The sequence below is a fragment of the Phocoena sinus genome, chromosome 9 (genome assembly GCF_008692025.1).
Source record: "Phocoena sinus isolate mPhoSin1 chromosome 9, mPhoSin1.pri, whole genome shotgun sequence".
NCBI classification, from domain to species: domain Eukaryota; kingdom Metazoa; phylum Chordata; class Mammalia; order Artiodactyla; family Phocoenidae; genus Phocoena; species Phocoena sinus.
In genome coordinates, this window is record NC_045771.1 from 80,395,569 (window position 1) to 80,416,379 (window position 20,811).

The 20,811-nt window shown below is 37.6% G+C and overlaps 1 protein-coding gene across 1 annotated transcript in view; it reads left to right on the forward strand.

Annotated features, from left to right (window-relative positions):
• SEMA3E (semaphorin 3E) overlaps positions 1 to 20,811 on the forward strand; it is a 260,800-nt gene that overhangs the window by 132,665 nt on the left and 107,324 nt on the right. The window lies entirely within an intron of this gene.

The window sequence follows — 20,811 nt, forward strand, 5'->3', positions numbered from 1 at the left end:
ATAAACATGGCTGCCATGAAATCGCCTTTAGGATGAGGCGAATTATGAGAAAAGGCTGAAGTACAGGCTGAAACATTGCCGACCTCCAAAGTCGTCTATGGCTGTTTATTATGGATAAATGTTATTTGATAAATGCGTGAAATATGGGAAACACCTGTAACATACTCTTCAGAGATTTACCTCATTGACAACCTGTGACTAATCTGAGTCTGAAGAAACTATATAATTATACAAATTCTTTTTTTTATGATCAAATATACAAAATAAGCAAAATAATATACTAGATCCAGAGATACTGACATTCAAATGATTTGTGACCTTAGGAAGTTTTTAAGTTTCTCTGTGAGCTTCTGTTTCCTAATCTGTAAAATGGGAAGCATTGTCCGTTCATTGTTGCAGTGGTGTGAAGGGCAGATGAAATGATGCAAAGTGGATATTTCACACAGTACCTACCACACAAGAGCCTTTCTGTGAATGTGCATTTCCCTTCCTTCAAAGTTTCCAGAGAAAACACGGGTGGTCTTTTTAGGTACTATTTGCCTTGTGACAGGTTGTAAACAACAGGGTTTTCTGGGAAGTGAATCAGTGCTTATTGACGATTGCCTGGAAAGGAAAACAGAGGAAGAATTTGTTAGCAGCTTAGTCACTAAGGCGACTTCTTGTGAAAGAAAGTCATCAGTGAATTGTACACATAGCATGGGTTTGTCTTCTCTCTTCACTTTTCTCTTGGCCACATCTGAGGAGAACCCACCTACCCAGGGGGCCTATCACCTATTAAGGGGCTTCCTCCGGTTCACATGGCAGCAGCTACAGTAATTGAGGCATGTAATTTAAGAGCAAATGAGCTTTTAGTGGTTGTCTTGCATTTCCAAAACTATCAAGTGATGGCACATAACACACAGCCTCATTTCTACATCAGATATACATCTACCAGTGATAGTATTTTCTTTGTCATTATCGTGTGGATGAGTAGATTCAATTTCCATTTAATTCGTGGGATATCAAAAGATTATAAAGTTGCCCTTCATTCTGCCTGGATTTGAAATTCAGTTATTATTCTATCAGTATTGACACTATGAGGAAAATGCGATGTTAAGAAAGTCTCCAAATTACACAGTAGTCACTACGTTATGGTAATATGTCAGTCTGGAAACGATATATTTTTAAAGGTGCAAATGTTCAGTGTGTCAGATGATCAGATTGCAAACTCCCAGGACATCTGGAAGTCATTTTTTCTTAGAAGGAATGTTTTATAGGATTAAATTATATGGGTTGAGAGAAGGCTTTATTTTTATAAAGATGAGACTAAAGATCTTTATTAGAGGTCAAAAGAGGAGAATGTAGAGGGTGTTTAGCTGTGATGCTTTAACATCATGTCAAACCACGCACCTGTCTAGAAATGACAACTCTGTTCTTATAAAAACAACTACCAAATTAAATACTGAAAAACTCATAAAAATCGAAGGTTTAATAGTAGTAGCAACAATGTTGAAGGAATGTTTGCCTGCTGTTCTGCTACTTAGAATTTAAATTTGAGGAGTTAAGTGGAGAATAGTTTAGTATAATATATTTTTAGATGGAGCTTATAAGTAAATGGATGGTAAAGAAATGAAGCACATTTTCCAAGGACATCTTCTCTTGCAAGCAGAGATGGATGTGGATTAACAAAAGAAATAGTAAACTATCCCAGACTATTGTTGGTAGGAAAACAAGGTTTGAGCTTAAAACACAGACTAGCTGTTTACACTGATCATAGTAATCTTGTGCTTGGAAAATTTCCTGTTTCACTTTAAGCCTATATAAAAAGCCTAGACAGTGACTATGTCCACTTGCAGAATATAATTAAGAAAGGCCTGTTTCTATAGGAGAAGTTTTCATTCGGTACCCTTCACCAATAATTCATCAACATCAAAGAAAGGAGAAAGAATCCCCTATGTATCGACTGTCCGTTATGTACTAGGAGTCATTTGATTCTTATAGCAGTTCTACTGATTTGTTGTTATCCCCATTTTACACTCGAAGAAGTTGAGATGCAGAGAAATTCATTCATTTCACACACCTTTATGAGTGTTTACTAAACAGGTGGCTGACACTGGCCTTGGCTCTGGGGTATCACAGTGACCAAGGTGGAAAATGTCACACCTCCCATGGAACTTGCTTCTTATCAGAGGAGGGAGAAAATACACAAGTTAAGAAAAATACAAACGAGCCCAAACCAAGTAGCATTCGTGCAATATTAAAATACTAAAAGGGAGTGATGCAGCTGGGACTGTGTAAGTGGGAACTCTGGATTCCTTAGTCTGGGAAGACTTCACGGAGACAAGGTCCGAATGGAGGGAGGAGCTGGCACTGTGGAGGTCAGAGGGAGGCACGGGGCGGGCAGGACGAACAGTCACGGCCAAGTTCTGAAACCCGTGCCCTGCAGCTCTGTGAGCAAGGGAGAAAGTGCAGCAACATCTGGGGTGAGGTAGGCAACTGATAGATCGCTCCAGACTTGAATTTTAAACTGAGAACACTGAGAAACAGTTGGAGGGCTTTATGCAGAGGAAGGAACATCATGACCCAGTTAATTTTTTTTAACGTCTTTATTCGAGTATAATTGCTTTACCATGTTGTGTTAGCTCCTGCTGTATAACAAAGTGAATCAGCTATATGCATACATACATCCCCATATCCCCTCCCTCTTGCATCTCCCTCCCACCCTGCCTATCCCACCCCTCTAGGTGGGCACAAAGCACCGAGCTGATCTCCCTGTGCTATGCAGCTGCTTCCCACTAGCTATCTATTTTACATTTGGTAGTGTGTATATGTCCATGCCACTCTCTCACTTTGTCCCAGCTTACCCTTCCGCCTCCCCGTGTGCTCAAGTCCGTTCTCTACGTCTGCATCTTTACTCCTGTCCTGCCCCTAGGTTCATGATAACCTTTTTTTTTTTTAGATTCCATATATACATGTTAGCACATATATTTGTTTTGCTCTTGCTGACTTCTTTTACTCTGTATGACAGACTTTAGATCCATCCACCTCACTACAAATAACTCAATGTCGTTTCTTTTTATGGCTGAGTAATATTCCATTGTATATATGTGCCACATCTTCTTTATCCATTCATCTGTCAGTGGACACTTAGGTTGCTTCCATGTCCTGGCTATTGTAAATAGTGCTGCACTGAACATTGTGGTACATGCCTCTTTTTGAATTACGGTTTTCTCAGGGTATGTGCCCCGTAGTGGGATTGCTGGGTCATATGGTAGTTCTATTTTTAGTTTTTTAAGGAACCTCCATGCCAATCTCCATAGTGGCTATATCAATTTACATTCCCACCAACAGTGCAGGAGGGTTCCCTTTTCTCCACACCCACTCCAGCATTTATTGTTTGTAGATGTTTTGATGATGGCCATTCTGACTTGTGTGAGGTGATACCTCATTGTAGTTTTGATTTGCATGTCTCTAATGATCAGTGATGCTGAGCATCCTATCATGTGTTTGTTGGCAACCTGTATATCTTCTTTGGAGAAATGTCTATTTCGGGCTTCTGCCTATTTTTGGATTGGGTTGTTTGTTTTTTTGATATTGAGCTGCATGAGCTGCTTGTATATTTTGGAAATTAATTCTTTGTCCGTTGCTTCGCTTGCAAATATTTTCTCCCATTCTGAGTGTTGTCCTTTCGTCTTGTTTATGGTTTCCTTTGCTGTGCAAAACCTTTTAAGTTTCATTATGTCCTTTTTGTTCATTTTTGTTTTTATTTCCATTTCTCTGGGAGGTGGGTCAAAAGGATCTTGCTATGATTTGTGTCATAGAGTGTTCTATCTGTGTTTTCCTCTAAGAGTTTTATAGTGTCTGCCCTTACATTTAGGTCTTTAATCCATTTTGAGTTGATTTTTGTGTATGGTGATAGGAAGTGTTCTAATTTCATTCTTTTACATAGCTGTAAAAGTTTTCCCAGCACCACTTATTGAAGAAGCTGTCTTTTCTCCATGGTATATTCTTGCATCCTTTATCAAAGATAAAGTGACCATATGTGTGTGGGTTTACCTCTGGGCTTTCTATCCTGTTTCATTGATTTATATTTCTGTTTTTGTGCCAGTGCCATAGTGTCTTAATTACTGTAGCTTTGTAGTGTCATCTGAAGTCAGGGAGCCTGATTCCTCCAGCTCCGTTTTTCCTTCTCAAGATTGCTTTGGCTATTCGGGGTCTTTTGTGTTTCCATACAAATTGTGCGATTTTTTGTTCTAGTTCTGTGAAAAATGATATTGGTAGTTTGATAGGGATTGCGTTGAATCTGTAGATTGTTTTGGGTAGTATAGTCATTTTCACAGTGTTGATTCTTCCAATCCAAGAACATGGTATATCTCTCCATCTGTTGGTATCATTTTTAATTTCTTTCATCAGTGTCTTATAGTTTTCTGCATTCAGGTCTTTTATCTCCTTAGGTAGGTTTATTCCTAGGTATTTTTTTCTTTTTGTTGTAGTGGTGAATGGGATTGTTTCCTTAATTTCTCTTTCAGATTTTTCATCATTAGTGTATAGGAATGCAAGAGATTTCTGTGCATTAATTTTGTATTCTGCTACTTTACCAAATTCATTGCTTAGCTCTTGTAGTTTTCTGGTGGCATCTTTAGGACTCTCTACGTCCAGTATCATGTCATCTGCAAATAGTGACAGTTATACTTCTTCTTTTCTGATTTGGATTCCTTTTATTTCTTTTTCTTCTCTGATTGCCATGGCTAAAACTTCCATAACTATATTGAATAATAGTGGTGAGAGTGGGCAACCTTGTCTTGTTTCTGATCGTAGAGGAAATGGTTTCAGTTTTTCACCATTGAAAACGATGGTGGCTGTTGGGTTTGTCATACATGGCCTTTATTATGTTGAGGTAGGTTCCGTCTATGCCTACTCTCTGGAGAGGTTTTCTCGTAAATCGGTGTTGAATTTTGTTGAAAGCTTTTTCTGCATCTATTGAGATGATCATGTGGTTTTTATCCTTCAGTTTGTTAATATGGTGTATCACATTGATTGATTTGCGTATATTGAAGAATCCTTGCATTCCTGAGATAAACCGCACTTGACCATGGTGTATAATCCTTTCGATGTGTTGTTGGATTCTGTTTGCTAGTATTTTGTTGAGGATATTTGTATCTATGTTCATCATTGATATTGGCCTCAGGCCAATATCACTGATGAACAAAGATTTTTGTGACATCTTTGTCCGGTTTTGGTATGAGGGTGATGCTGGCCTTATAGATTGAGTTTGGGAGTGTTCCTCCCTGTACTATATTTTGGAAGAGTTCAAGAAGGATGGGTGTTAACTCTTCTCTAAATGTTTTATAGAATTCGCCTGTAAAGCCGTCTGGTCCTGGACTTTTGTTTGTTGGAAGATTTTTAATCACAATTTCAATATCAGTGCTTTTGATTGGTCTGTTTATATTTTCTATTTCTCCTTGGTTCAGTCTTGGAAGGTTGTGCTTTTCTAAGAATTTGTCCATTTCTTCCTTGCTGTCCATTTTATTGGCATATAATTGCTTGTCGTAGTCTCTCATGATCCTTTGTATTTCTGCAATGTCAGTTGTTACTTCTCTTTTGTCATTTCTAATTCTGTTGATTTGAGTCTTCTCCCCTTTTTTCTTTATGAGTCTGGCTAATGGTTTATCATTTTTGTTTATCTTCTTGAAGAATAAGATTGTAGTTTTATTGATCTTTGCTATTGTTTCCTTCATTTCTTTTTCATTTATTTCTGATCTGACCTTTATGATTTTTTTCCTTCTGCTAACTTTGGGTTTTTTGTTCTTCTTTCTCTAATTGGTTTAGGTGTAAGGTTAGGTTGTTTATTTGAGATGTTTCTTGTTTCTTGAGGTAGGATTGTATTGCAATAAAGTTCCCTCTTAGAACTGGTTTTGCTGCATCCCATAGGGTTTGGGTGGTCATGTTTTCTTTCTTTCTTTTTTTTTTTTTGAGGAATTTTCTATTTTCTTTAATAAAAGTGGTTTCAGGAGTTCAGACTCTAGATTCCTATTGGTGGTCGTGTTTTCATCGTCATTTGTTTCTAGGTATTTTTTGATTTCCTCTTTGATTTCTTCAGTGATCTCTTGGTTATTTAGTAGCATATTGTTTAGCCTCCATGTGTTTGTAGTTTTTACAGTTTTTTTCCTGTAATTGATACCTGGTCTCATAGCATTGTGATTGGAAAAGATACTAGATACGATTTTAATTTTCTTAAATTTACCAAAGCTTGATTTATGACCCAAGATATGATCTATCCTGGAGGAAGTTCCATGAGCACTTGAGAAGAAAGTATATTCTGTTGTTTTTGGATGGAGCGTCCTGTAAATATCAGTTAAGTTCATCTTGTCTAATGTGTCATTTAAAGCTTTTGTTTCCTTATTTATTTTTGTTTCAGATGATCTGTCCATTAGTGAAAGTGGGGTGTCAAAGTCACCAACTATTATTGTGTCACTGTTGATTTCCCCTTTTATGGCTGTTAGCATTTGCCTTCTGAATTGAGGTGCTCCTATGTTGGGTACATAAATATTTACAATTGTTATATCTTCGTCTTGGGTTGATCCCTTGATCATTACGTAGTGTCCTTCTTTGTCTCTTGTAATAGTCTTTATCTTAAAGTCTATTTTGTCTGATATGAGAATTTTGAAAACTACTCCAGCTTTCTTTTGATTTCCATTTGCATGGAGTATCTTTTTCCATCCCCTCACTTTCAGTCTGATGTGTCCCTAGATCTGAAGTGGGTCTCTTGTAGACAGCATATATACGGGTCTTGTTTTTGTATCTATTCAGCCAGTCTATGTCTTTTGGTTGGAGCATTTAATCCATTTACATTTAGGGTAATTATTGATAGGTATGTGCCTATTACCATTTTCTTAATTGTTTTGGGTTTGTTTTTGTAGATCTTATTCTTCCCTTGTTTCCCTCCTAGAGAAGTTCCTTTAGCATTTGTTGTAAAGCTGGTTTGGTGGTGCTGAATTCTCTTAACTTTTGCTTTTCTGTAAAAGTTTTAATTTCTTCATTGATTCTGAATGAGATCCTTTCTGGGTAGGGTAGTCTTGGTTGTAGGCTTTTCCCTTTCATCATTTTAAATGTGTCCCGCCACTCCCTTCTGCCTTGCAGAGTTTTGCTGAAAGATCAGCTCTTAACCTTATGGGGATTCCCTTGTATGTTATTTGTTGCTTTTACCTTGCTGCTTTTAATATTTTTTCTTTGTATTTAATTTTTGATAGTTTGATTAGTATGTGTCTTGATGTGTTTCTCCTTGGATTTATCCTGTATGGGACTCTCTGCACTTCCTGGACTTGATTTCCTTTCCCATGTTAGGGAAGTTTTCAACTATAATCTCTTCAAATATTTTCTCAGACCCTTTCTTTTTCTCCTCTTCTTCTGGGACCCCTATAATTCAAATGTTGGTCTATTTAATGTTGTCCCAAAGGTCTCTGAGACTGTCTTCAACTCTTTTCATTCTTTTTATTCTGCTCTGTGGTAGTTATTTCCACTATTTTATCTTCCAGGTCATGTATCCGTTCTTCTGCCTCAGTTATTCTGCTATTGATTCCTTCTGGAGAATATTTGGTTTCATTTATTGTGTTGTTCATCATTGTTTGTTTGCTTTTTAGTTCTCCTAGGTCCTTGTTAAACGTTTCTTGTATTTTCTCCATTCTTTTTCCAAGATTTTGGATCATCTCTACTGTCATTACTCTGAATTCTTTTTCAGGTAGGCTACCTGTTTCCTCTTCATTTGTTTGGTCTGGTGGGTTTTTACCTTGCTCCTTCATCTGCATATTTCTGCTCCTTCATCTGCATATTTCTCTGTCTTCACATTTTGTTTCACTTACTGTATTTGGGGTGTCCTTTTCACAGCCTGTAGGTTCGTAGTTCCCTTTGTTTTTGGTGTCTTCCCCCAGTGGGTGAGGTTGGTTCAGTGGCTTGTTGTAGGCTTCCTGATGGAGGGGACTGGTGCCTGTGTTCTGGTGGATGAGGCTGGATCTTGTCTTTCTTGGGGGCAGGACCACATCTTGTGGTGTGTTTCGTGGTGTCTGTGACCTTATTATGATTTTAGGCAGCCTCTCTGCTAATGGGTGGGGTTGTGTTCCTGTCTTGCTAATTGTTTGGCATGGGGCATTCATCACTGGTGCTTGCTGGCCATTGGGTGGAGCTGGGTCTTAGTGTTGAGACGGAGATCTCTGTGAGAGCTCTCGCCGACTGATATTACATGGGGCCAGGAGGTCTCTGGTGGTCCAGTGTCCTGAAGTCAGCTCTCCCACCTCAGAAGCTCAGGCCTGACACCATGCTGGAGCACAAAGACCCTGTCAGCCACACTGCTCAGGACAAAAGGGAGAAGAAGGGAAAGAAAAAAAAAATTAAAAGTAATTTTTTAAATTATTAAAATAAAAAAAAGAAGAGAGCCACCACGCCATTAAACAAATCCAGCAATGATAACAAGCACTAAAAAGTAAACTAAGAGAAACATAAAAATGAGAAACAAATCAGTCATGGACAGCAAACCCCCAGTCTGCAGTTGCTCCCAAAGTCCACCACCTCAATTTTGGGACGATTCATTGTCTATTCATGTATTCCACAGATTCAGGGTACATCAAGTTGATTGTGGGGATTTAATCTGCTGCTCCTGAGGCTGCTGGGAGAGATTTCCCTTTCTCTTCTTTGTTTACACAGGTCCTGGGGTTCAGCTTTGGTTTTGGCCCCGCCTCTGCGTGTAGGTCACCCTCAGGAATCTGTTTGCACCCAGACAGGAGGGGGTTAAAGCAGCAGCTGATTAGGGGGCTCTTGCTCACTCAGGCCGGGGGGAGGGAGGGGTACGGTAGTCCCAACTGGAATGCGGGGCAAGCCTGCAGTGACAGAGGCCAATGTAATGTTGCAGCAGCCTGAGGCACGCCATGTCTTCTCCCGGGGAAGTTGTCCCTGGGTTGCGGGACCCTGGCAGTGGCGGGCTGCACAGGCTTCCCGGAAGCGGGGTGTGGATAGTGACCTGTGCTCACACACAGGCTTCTTGGTGGCGGCAGCAGCAGCGTTAGTGTTTGATGCCCGTCTCTGGGGTCTGAGCTGATAGCAGTGGCTCACGCCTATCTCTGGAGCTCGCTTAGGTGGTGCTCTGCCTTCTGTGGGCACACAGGGAAGGAATCCCTTCTCCTCACACATCCCGAAACAATGGTCTGTTGCCTCTTCGGCAGGTCCTGACTTTTTTCCGGACTCCCTCCCGGCTAGCTGTGGTGCACTAACCCTCTCAGGCTGTGTTCACGCCACCAGTCCTCTCCCTGTGCTCCGACTGAAGCCCGAGCCTCAGCTCCCAGCCCGCACCCCCCCCCCCCGGTGGGTGAGCAGACAAGGCTCTCAGGCTCGTGAGTGCTGGTCGGCACCGGTCCTCTGTGCAGGAATCTCTCCGCTTTGCCCTCCGCACCCCTGTTGCTGTGCTCTCCTCTGTGGCTCTGAAGCTTCCCCCACCTCCGCCACCCACAGTCTCCACCCACGAAGGGGCTTCTTGTGTGTGGTAACCTTTCCTCCTTCACAGCTCCCTCCCAGAGGTGCAGGTCCTGTCTGTATTCTTTTGTCTCTGGTTTTTCATTTTTCTTTTGCCCTACCCAGGTACATGGGGAGTTTCTTGCCTTTGGGGAGGTCTGAGGTCTTCTGCCAGCGTTCAGTAGGTGTTCTGTAGTTGTTGTTCCACATACAGATGTATTTTTGATGTATTTGTGGGGAGGAAAGTGATCTCCACTTGTTACTCCTCTGCCATCTTGAAGGTCCTTCCCCCCGCTGCTCCCAGCAGTTAATATTTTTAAAGGCTACTATTTTTAAACCAATTGGGTGGAAGGGAGAGTTGGGGAGAGTGAAAGCAGGAAAATCGGAAGCCGTTTCACTGGTCCAGTTGGGTAGTTGTAGTGAGATGTTGAGGACCGATAGTATGGCATTCAGGGAAAGGAGAATAAGGACAAATCCTAAATTTTTGGCGAGATCCAAAGAACCATTGACTGTGAGTGGAAGTCTGAGAGAGGAGTTGGCTTATAGGTGGAAATCAGGAGTTATTCTTCATTTGCTCAGTTGGAAAAGCTAGTTTGTTAGAGTCCAGGAGAAGATGGCAAGTAGGCATTTGGCTAAATAAGTATGGATTTGTGGGTAAATATAGGAGGCAAGAAATTGAGTATCATATTACTTTGAAGAATTTCAGATATCAAATATTTGAACCAGTGTATGATGAAGTGAAAATTCAATTCCAGTTTTAGTTAATTTGCTTGTTTGTTGTTATGTGATGGAGTATTTATTAGAGAAAACATTATAGACCAATGATCAATAAAGTTGTTATAGAAAGGTACAGAATTTGAACAAAAACATAAAAATTTAGGTGTGTGGGAAATGGGTGAATGTGTTCAAAAGGTACAAACTTCCAGTGATAAATAAGTCATGGGGATGTAATGTGGAGCCTGGTGTCTGTAGTTGACAGTACCGTATTGTATCAGTATATTTGCAAGTTGATAAGAGAGTAGATCTTAAAAATTCTCGTCATAAGAAAAAAAATTATAACTGTGAAATGATGGATATTAACTAAACTTGTGATCATCGTTTCACTATATATGTATATCAAATCGTAACGTTGCATACCTTGAACTAACCCAATATTACATTTTACTTATATCTCAATAAAGCTGGGGGGAAAAGCCCCTAAAATTTATGCTACGTATTAGCAAGTTATATTAGTCTAATATTGAAAATGATCAACTATAAAATGAAAAAGTGGCTGATAGACCTAGTCATCTTCTTAGCATGACCTAACTTCAATTAAACATATAACCTGTATAAAATGTATTAGTTTTATAGCATAGAGCACTTCTGGGTCAAGATCATATTGAAATATATTTATAATTTAACAGCTAATTATGCTAATTACAATTGTGTATACCTTAGCTAACTTTGTTCAAATATGAAAAGTATCTTACAAAAAGCAGTTTTTTGTGGGGTGTAGTTTGAGTGATGGGAGTCAGGATTGTTTGGTGCGTGTTAGAGGAAATGCATTATGAAGTACTGTTGCTCATTTATTTTAAATCCAATTCTAAGACAGAATACAGTGTAAATGTATAGAACAGTTGTGTTTTATTATTCAAGTTTTAAATATTAAATGAGAGCCAATCCTTAGTGAAATGACATAATCCAGAAAAAGTGACTTTCAAGATATTACTGTAAAATGAATGCCGTTTATACATGTCCCACATTAAGAAATAAGTAACAAATAACTAAATGAAATCAAAGCTTTATTATCACAGATAATTTCATAGATTATATGAAAATATTTTGAAAGGAAGATGTTCAGATGATGATCAAACCTATAGCACACTATGATAATGCGGAGAGCACTTCGTTGGACTTCTAGGAACATGTTTCCTTTCACACCCCTCCTCTCGATAAGTTTTAAATGATTAACAGTATAGAAAACGTTACGGCATTTCACACATATTCTTGGCTTTGTTAACTTCTGCTCTGACTGAACGTTTAAAACATCTTGTAGAATACTTGTTACTTTGAATTTTGGAATTCTCATAAACAAGTGTCCAGAAATCAACACAGAGTCAAGTTAAGAAGAGTAGGGTTGAAAGGTCAGTTTTGAGTGAGTCATTTTTCCCCTCCATGTGAAAGAAACTTTCTCATTGGCTAGTGTTCAATAACAGCCTGACTATAAGTAAAAATTGACCTCCACAGTAGTGGCCTTGGGAAACTGCGTGTTAAGCACAACATTTCTGATATTTTATAGTAGTGAGTAAATTATTAAGAAAATATTATGCCTCTTAATATAACTCCTAGTTAATCCGTGTGTGAGATAGGGTTGTGGATTTGGGAATCATGAGTGACTGGAAATAATTGTTAAAGTGAAACCAAATGAGTAAAAATGGATTCAATGGGGATCTTCAAAAATGGAGCTATCGGAAAAATCCAGAGGAAGTCTGAAGGGGATTGGAGTCTGAAGAGGCCAGTTGGAAAACATGCCCCTGAAAGCAGGGAGGATGGATGGATGAGGAAAAAGTCTGGATCAACCATGGTCTCCTTAGGGAGGAGAAAACATCTCACAAAGGCCTCTGGCTGTAAAACCACTGTCACTGCCCCAACGGTGGCACCTCCACTGTGGCCAAGGCTCCACCTTTCCTGACCCACGTAGGGCTCCCCAGCTGAACAGCTGTGCCTGGGAGTTTGTTGACGCCCAGTTCAGCCTCCGGGAGACCAAGCATGTTCCTTGATTTATAACATTTTTTTTGGTGAGCTGTTAATGACAAACTGGTTAATTACCCTGGATAATCAAGAGTTAACTCTACTTGCTAAAGCAAAACTATAACACATTAAAAATATGTTTCTAACATGGTTGAAGCACAAATTTCTACATTTAAGAGCCTCGCCTCCTTCATCTTTCAGCCATGATTCACAAAACATAAAACTTAACAGTTTAAACATTTCTTAAATTCAGATGTTGACAAAGCACCTTTAATCCTGTGGAAAAATAGGCAATGGACATAAAGAGAAAAATGACAAAAAGTGACAATAGGGTACTCTGAGATATAGGAAAGGATGCTTAACTTCATCCATAATAAGAAAATTAATTTGTATTCCCATAGTCAGATCTGCAAAAATCCTAAATTTTAATAACATACTGTTCTCTTAGGTGGTGTGCAACAGTGTCTCTCACATGTAGTAGAATATTAAACTGATATAATTCCTATGGAGGCACATTGGCAGTTTCTGTAAAAAATTATGAACTCATGTATCTTTAGGCCCAGTAATTCCACTCTAAAAATGTATATTACAAATATATTTTCACATATGTGGATTGGCATATATTCATGTATACACATTGTTAGCACTGTTTTTTAAAAATTGAAGTGTAGTTAATTTACAGTATTGCGTTAGTTTCAGGTGTACAGCAAAGCGATTCAGTTATACATTTATATATATTCTTTTTCATATTCTTTTCTATTATAGGTTATTACAAGATATTGCATATAGTTCCCTGTGCTATATGGTAGGTCCTTGTTGTTTATGTTTTATATATAGTAGCTTGTATCTGCTAATCCCAAGTTCCTCATTTATCCCTCCTCCACCCACTTTCCCCTTTGGTAACATAAATTTGTTTTCTATGTCTGTGAGTCTTTCTGTTTTGTAAAGAAGTTCATTTATATCGTTTTTTTAGATTCCACAGATAAGTGATATCATGTGTAGTGCTGTTTTTAATAGCAAAATTTATAAAAATGCAGTGCCTGCCAATAGCTGATTCGTAAAGTGGGATATCATGCAAACTGTATCCTCTCTGAGTTTTGGTACAGGAAGACTTTTAAAGTACATAAAGTGAAGAAAAGCAAAGTAAACAACAGAGCTTCTATTATGATTCTTTTTATATACAAAAAGTTAGGAAAGTATTAAAGACCTATATATTTACCTTATTTGTTGTGTAGGTATAAGAAACTCTGGAGGAATACCCAAGAAAGTAGACAGGGTTTGACCCTTCAGGGTGAAGGAGTGAGAACTCTACAGGGAGAGTGAGGCCAGATGGAAGGGAATCTATCATTGTAAATCTTTATATTCTTTCTGGTTCTGAACCATAAAAAATATTTTCTTAAAAAAAAAAAAAGGTAAACCGGCCTGATTTTCTCCGGTATATAAGCCTGAAAAAACTTACCTCTAAAATTGATGTACAGAAGTAAAATGAAGAATGCCAAAATCTGATTTGTGTTATTTTTACATAATTACATTGATTTTTAGTATCCCTCTGAAACCCCAGATCTAGTACCTAATGCAGATTATCTCAGTATGCATTGAATGTTTCATCAAAATGAATTACAGTCTGTTACCCCATTCCTAAACAGCTTAAACTTTAAATAAGACTTACTGTATTGTATAAAATTTGATGGCTAGCTTTCTTCCACTTAATCTTTCAGGGCTCTGCCGTCACAGTGCACCATGCTTTACTACTATCATTCTCCTCACCTGCTTATAATATATATATATTTTTTCCCCATACCTTTTATTCAACTTTTGCCCCCTGCTGGCAATTATGCACATCAAAACCAATTGGTATTTTAAAAATAAATCCAGTCATGTACTTGCCCTTAAAACCTTTGAGGGCCTTTCCATTATATTTAGAATAACATGTCCTAGTTTACAAGGCCCCAAAGGAATGTTGAATGAAGGACATAGGGTGGTCCCAGGTCAGGGTCCCTCTGGCCTGCAGGCTCAGCTTCGGAAGCTGTTCACTTAGGACTTGCTCCTTTGGCCTCCACTGGAATAAAATGTAATTAAATATTTAGGAGGCAATCAAAAATTGTTAAATCATTGACTTTTATGGAGTAGCACTTTATATTCTATGATTTTGTTCAGTTCAATGATTTAAGTATGTGCACTCACACACATACAGTACATACGTAGACAGTGATTCTGTGTAACCTTTGTCCCATGGTGCCCTTGTGTTCGTGGAGGAGTTCAGAGACCTGTAAGGCAGAATATCGTGTATAACACTGGATAATGATAATTTATATAAGATAGGAACATAAGGAATATTAAAATTCGGACACTATTATTTTTCTTGACCGAGGAAATAAAAGGCTGTTTAATGCCTAGGCTATTCATGTGTACTTTTGAACTTTTTCTGCTTTTGTTGGAAGCAGTTTATGATTAAAAGTTGGAACACCACAATGCCTGTTGTGGACCTTTGACTTGTGAGTAAGATAGAAATCTAAAAGTTCAGAAAGTGCCTGAAAGGCTGGCCACAGTCCATTGCTGGAAAGACCAATTAGGAAGCCCTGTTTACACTTAAAAAAAAGTTAATCGCTTATTTCTTTACCACTCTGTTTCAACCTTATTACAAGCCATTAGTGAATATTGATCAGGTCTGTCAAAATCATCAAAGCATGTAGTAAGAAACCTTTTCCATTGGAATTGTTAAGAAGTTGAAGAAATTTCGAACCTTTATTTCTACATTTCATTTTCTTTAATAATGCTGACTTCGTGTGTGATTCAATATTTTATTGTTGAATTAACTTTAAGACATTGAATAAAAGAATTGATTTGGAAAATAATAAAAAGTTTAAAGTCCTGGGTCTCAGGAAGTCTACTACTACTTTGCAGGTGACTGGTAGAAGAATGCATTCAAAAAAGGAAACACCCATCCCTAGGAGATCTATTTTTTTGTTTGAGAACTTAAAAATATACTCTGTCCTCCCCCATCTTGTACATGGATGTGTGGAATTTAATTATATTTTGACAAAGTGAGGAGAACTGTCTCTATAATATATTGATGTCAGTGAGTTTTAAAACTATTTCCCTTGCAGTTTTAAAAGAAAGACCATGAGAGGAAATGACTAAATCCTCTGAGTATGCCTTCATTGACAGCTGATAATTAGCAGGCAGTTTAGCAATAATAATTAGTTCCCTCCTGAGAAAATTTCCGGATGAACCTTCAGTTGGTGCATCCCAGTTTAGTCTTGTTTCTTTGTCCACTGCCTCCCCCAAGTAATTCGTGTTATTTTTAGAGTAGGAAGAACTCAAGATGAGCTTCCTCCGGGTTTACGCGGTCAGCACTGTCCATTATTTGCACTGTGTTTTCTGGAGATTACCTGAGATTAGAGTTTCTTTGTTCCCCTCTTCCTGTATGTTTTCTGATTCTTTCATCTAAGCAGCTTGCAGCAGTGCAGAGGGATAAATAGGTCAGCCATTGCTTGGTAAATACACCAAGTCCACGGACTATAATTTGGTGCTAAGACCACTATTATGACTTAAAATGCTGGCTCTAAAACTAAAATGAGGAAATATTCTTAAAGAAGGAGGGAAGCTTCCTGCTTGAGGTTTTTGTTTTGTTTTGTTTGCCTAAGTATATACCAAAAAATTTTTCAAATCATTTTGAAACTCTTATCACAAGTTATCTACAAACATTTCAGTTTTCTTAAAGTAAGATGTATAAAACTGAAAATGTCACCAATTAATAAAGCAACATGAACGCGTCCGTAGTCATTTGAGACAGCTTTTTAAATACATACGAAAGGTAATTAAAATTGATATTAACCTAAATTTTCCTTTTGATGTTCTTGCTGTTGAATTGTTTTGAATTATATCAATCACAGCTATTGAATATTGGGAAAACCTTCCGTTTTACTTTATTATTAATATCAAGCTCTGCAAAAATGTATTCAAGTTCAGAAACATCATAATCCCTTAATAGACTAGACTTAGTTGCTTCTATAGGGAGTTTTCTATATAAGGTTATGGAGTCACTGTTTATAAGGAGCAAGCTTTTAACAAGTCAAACAATCTTGATGCTCTTCGTCTCTGGGGACCAGAATTGGGGATGACTAAGCTCTGTGAGTATACAGTGGTGATAAACACCCCATCTCACATGGATCATTAATAGCAAAGCTCTCCAGTCAACCTCTTATTCAAATTTTGGCACCAACAATGACCAAATAACCTTAGCTGTGCACTGAATCTCTTAAAAGCTCTCTTTTTGCAATTAGAAAACGGAGGTAGTTGTAGGTCTTACCTCGTGGAAGTGCCCATGATTAAATGAGATGTTTAGCCAAATATCTGGGCAGCCCTGATCTAGTTAAGTTGAGACCTAAAATTGATCATCACATCAGGCAGTACTCTTAAGCAATTGATATAGTTTTTCTCCTGTGTTATAGTGACTTTTAATTTGAATTTTAAGAAGCCTGGGGTCAATTTTGATACTCACTTTAACAGTGTATAGGATATTAGAGAATAACTTTCACTTAATAGCATTTATTCCAGCATTCCCATCTTATTTTCTTCGTTTTTTATTTCCCTTCATTTTAGCACCCCTAGCAGTATATTTGTTTGTTCAACTGAATATATTTGTATGAGTCATCTCAGATCCTTTTTGGAAAGATGCAAGTTAAATAAATAAATAAAAGTAGAAAATTAGAGTTAGTATTAAAGCATAAATACGCACAACCTTTAAAAAATGTTTCTAGTTTAGAATGCCTCTGTGTCCATTATTCCAGATATATGTCTAAAACACAAATATTTACGCATAATGGGTACTTTTAACCTTTCCTGACTTAAAAGTCAAGGATGTTGGAGAATCACAGACAGTGGTTAGTACCTTGATTCTGAAATTTCCACGGAAGAGCCTGAACTTCTTAGGAATCAGTCGTTGGCATTATTCTGTTGGGTGGTGATGGTCAAAGTGGAGAGTTGCAGAAACATTCAATGCACAGCTCTCATATTGGGAACATGTTTAAAGAAAACTGCAGTCTATTTATTGGATCTTATATTTAAAAAAAATAAGTTAGGCATTATCCCAGGAAGTGTCTTCGTAAGTGCAATGAAATTTCTTAACTTACTGCCTGACGCACCTACATGATATTCAATTTTATGTATCCAGACATACCTTGGCAGCAATTTTCTCTGAGGTGATATGGATGAATCGAAATAAATTAGCTCCGAAATTCCTGATAACCGAAAAGTATTCCCTGACCCTGTAATCATTTAAATATATGAAAGGTAGTAAATGAATATTTTAACTACTTCCTTTCAGGCAAGCTTAAATAAGGGTCGTGGGATATGTAGACTTGTTCATTGATCACTCCCTCCATTTGTTAAGATTCCAAAAAATACAGATTCAGCACTGTGCTTCGAAAGGCTGTAAAATATCTGTGGTTGGGTTTGTTTATTTTTTTTAGCAATGTTTTATCACCTCCATTTCAAAAATGCAATTTAGTCAAAGAGTTAATAAGTTTGAGTGTACAAGGGTGATTAACATGTGAGGAAACCAATCTAAAGAGGTTAAGTGGTTGTTCCTAGTTACTCAGGTAATTAATGGCGAAGCCAAGACCAGAACCTGGCTCTTCAGATTCTCAGCCTACAGGACTTTCATTATGGCATATACATCTGTTGTACTTTAATTCTCATTTTTGTTTTTTTTTTTGTAATTTGAGTGATTTTTCATTGTAATAGTATATAGCTATAGGATGGTCATTTATTCTCTGGGCACCTGAGTTTCTTCATAAGTAAAATAAAGGACAGTGGTAATTCAAACGGTTATACTGTGGTTGTTTACTGTGGTGGAAAAAAAATTGATACATGTAAAGGCTCTAAGAAATGAACAGTTAAAAAATTTGCATTTGTTGAAATTTTTCCCTTTGCATTTTCCAGTCTACATCTCCACAGGAACATGAGTTCCTCTTTGTGGTCTCATGGGATCGACTTCATCATAGCGATGGGAAGATGGGTCAGAATAAAATTTGATTAGAAGAAAATAAGACTGATGGGCCAGTAGTTAGTCTCTATTACTGACAAAGAAACAGGAACGATGACCTTTACACTATAAAAATTATAGTATGCATTGCAGAAGTTGGCAAGTCATAAAAACAAGTAGAAGTTTTGATGTCTATATCTCTATTTATATACAGAGGTAATGAGGTCCTAATGACTGATTGGGAAAAAGCAAGGTCATTCCATCCCTAGATGGAATTCATTTATGGAGTGCCTCCTTTACTGGTTGAGCTGCCTCTCTTTCCAATTCATACTTTTAAAAATTGGCACTGACTACTCCACTGTGACAGTACTTTAGGGTAGCGCCCTCATGTTTGTTTCCTTTCCTGGCTTTCTCTCATTTTCCAGCCAACTTATTCTCCTAAGCTTTGTACATTACTGTGTTTGGTAAGTCTGTAGTTTAGAGACCTGCTAATTCTAGCTAGTGTATAACCATTCTTTGAACAGTTGAATCTTTTCAGATAATGATTTCACCATGCATAAAGCTTGAGGAATTTTAGCAACATACTAGAATAAGTGGGGAGCCTTTTCTGGAAAATACTCCACTTAGCAGCCCGGATGTAAAACCATAAGTGATTATATGTGAAGACAAGGTGTAATGGCAGTGGAGAGCTCTGATTTATATTTTTGTTATAGTATTGAATCCCTAAAATACGCATCTCTGTTTGTGAATGCCTATTTAGGAAGGAAAACAGTGTGATTCTACCTTGACAAAATTACTGAGTGGGAAAAATTTGTCTTCCAGGATTCAAGAACACGTAATCTCTCAAATTCCTATTTTCATCTTCCCTAAATAAAGCACCTTATTATTATTTCCATCTGTCCCTCAAAACTTTAAGTTCTTTATTTAGGTGAATGGTCAAATGATTCAGTATCACAAGTTTTACCTTTATAAATGATAATTTGATGTTAGCAAAATTGGTTGTTTTAACTAAAGGTTTAAAGTTAGCCCCATTCCACAAAACTTTGGACATCAACAGTTTCAGGGTAGAGAAATAGAAGTTAATACATTCATAATAGAGGGGAAAAGATACTTCATTCCTCTTTTCTCAGAAATAGGCAGTGTAAGAGCGGACAAAGTGCTATCGATTTTCATATTTCATACTGCTGTCTGGGTTTGAGTGTTCTGGTTACCAGTATTTCACCTTCTTTGTCAGATGCATTAGGACCTTTGGGAAATGAAGTTATCTTCTAACTTGTCAATATTTCCAAGGAGCCTCTTTAAGAAATCTTCAACATGCAGGGTTTCGTATTAATTCTCTCTCATCCTCAAAGGCTCTCACGTTATCATTTACCAACCTTAAGTAGTGAACTGCCATATGCAATTAAATAGCTTCAACAAACAAACAAATACACACATACGAGAGGTTTGCCAGATTCTGGCTTTCTAAAATTAAATGTATGTTAACTAAAACAAATAATTTGTAATTTCTGAAGTAGGGGTGAATGCATAAACACCAGCCCAAATCACAGTGGTAGAAAGTAGATCCCCATCAGTTTTAACAGTCATTCCCACTGTACTGAATACTACCACATTAACAACACTGATAGTTTCCGTTCTTGGACAATTTGATTTTGGACATGACTTTCAAAACCAGTTTCAAGTGGAAACATTTTTTCTGAGTTGTTGTTCATCTGGAATTAACTGGACTCGCTTTGGGAATATTTATTGTAGAATTGGGATTTTTGTTATACATAGAAAAGTAAATATAAAAGTCATGATGGAATGACTTTTCCATGTAGCACTTTACATTAAAGTTTGTGGAAAATAATTCTTTTTGTATTTAAAAACGTAGGATATTTACCTTACCTATTAAGTTGAATCAAAGCTTTTCAATTAATAAACTTATAAAAGGTGTTAATTTGTGCATATCACAACTTATTTCCATTGTACTTTTTTTTACACACTGAACAAATATTAAAAATTTTTTTTCCAGTGTTATTGAATTATAGTTGATGTATAATGTTGTGTTAGTGTAAGGTTACAACATATTGATTTGATATATGTACATATCAAGAAATGCTGGGCTTCCCTGGTGGCGCAGTGGTTGAGAGTCCGCCTGCCGATGCAGGGGACGCGGGTTCGTGCCCCGGTCCGGGAGGATCCCACATGCCGCGGAGCGGCTGGGCCCGTGAGCCATGGCCGCTGAGCCTGCGCGTCCGGAGCCTGTCCTCCGCAACGGGAGAGGCCACAACAGTGAGAGGCCCGCGTAACGCATGAAAAAAAAAAAAAAAAAAAAAAAAAAAGAAATGCTTACCACAATAAGTTTAGTTAATATCCATCACCTGACATAGTTAGAATATGTTTCTGTTGATTCGAACTTTTAAGATCTACTATCTTAGCAATTTTCAAATACACAATTAAGTATTGTTGATGCGCTATATATTTTTAATCTTTTTGAGTAATAAATTTTAAAGACTTTGTATTTATGATAAAATGAATGCTAATTGCACAGTACTAATAGGTATGAAAATAGAGCCATGAGAAAAGTGTTATAAAGGTATTTATATTTTCTCTTGTGTTTAGTGTACATT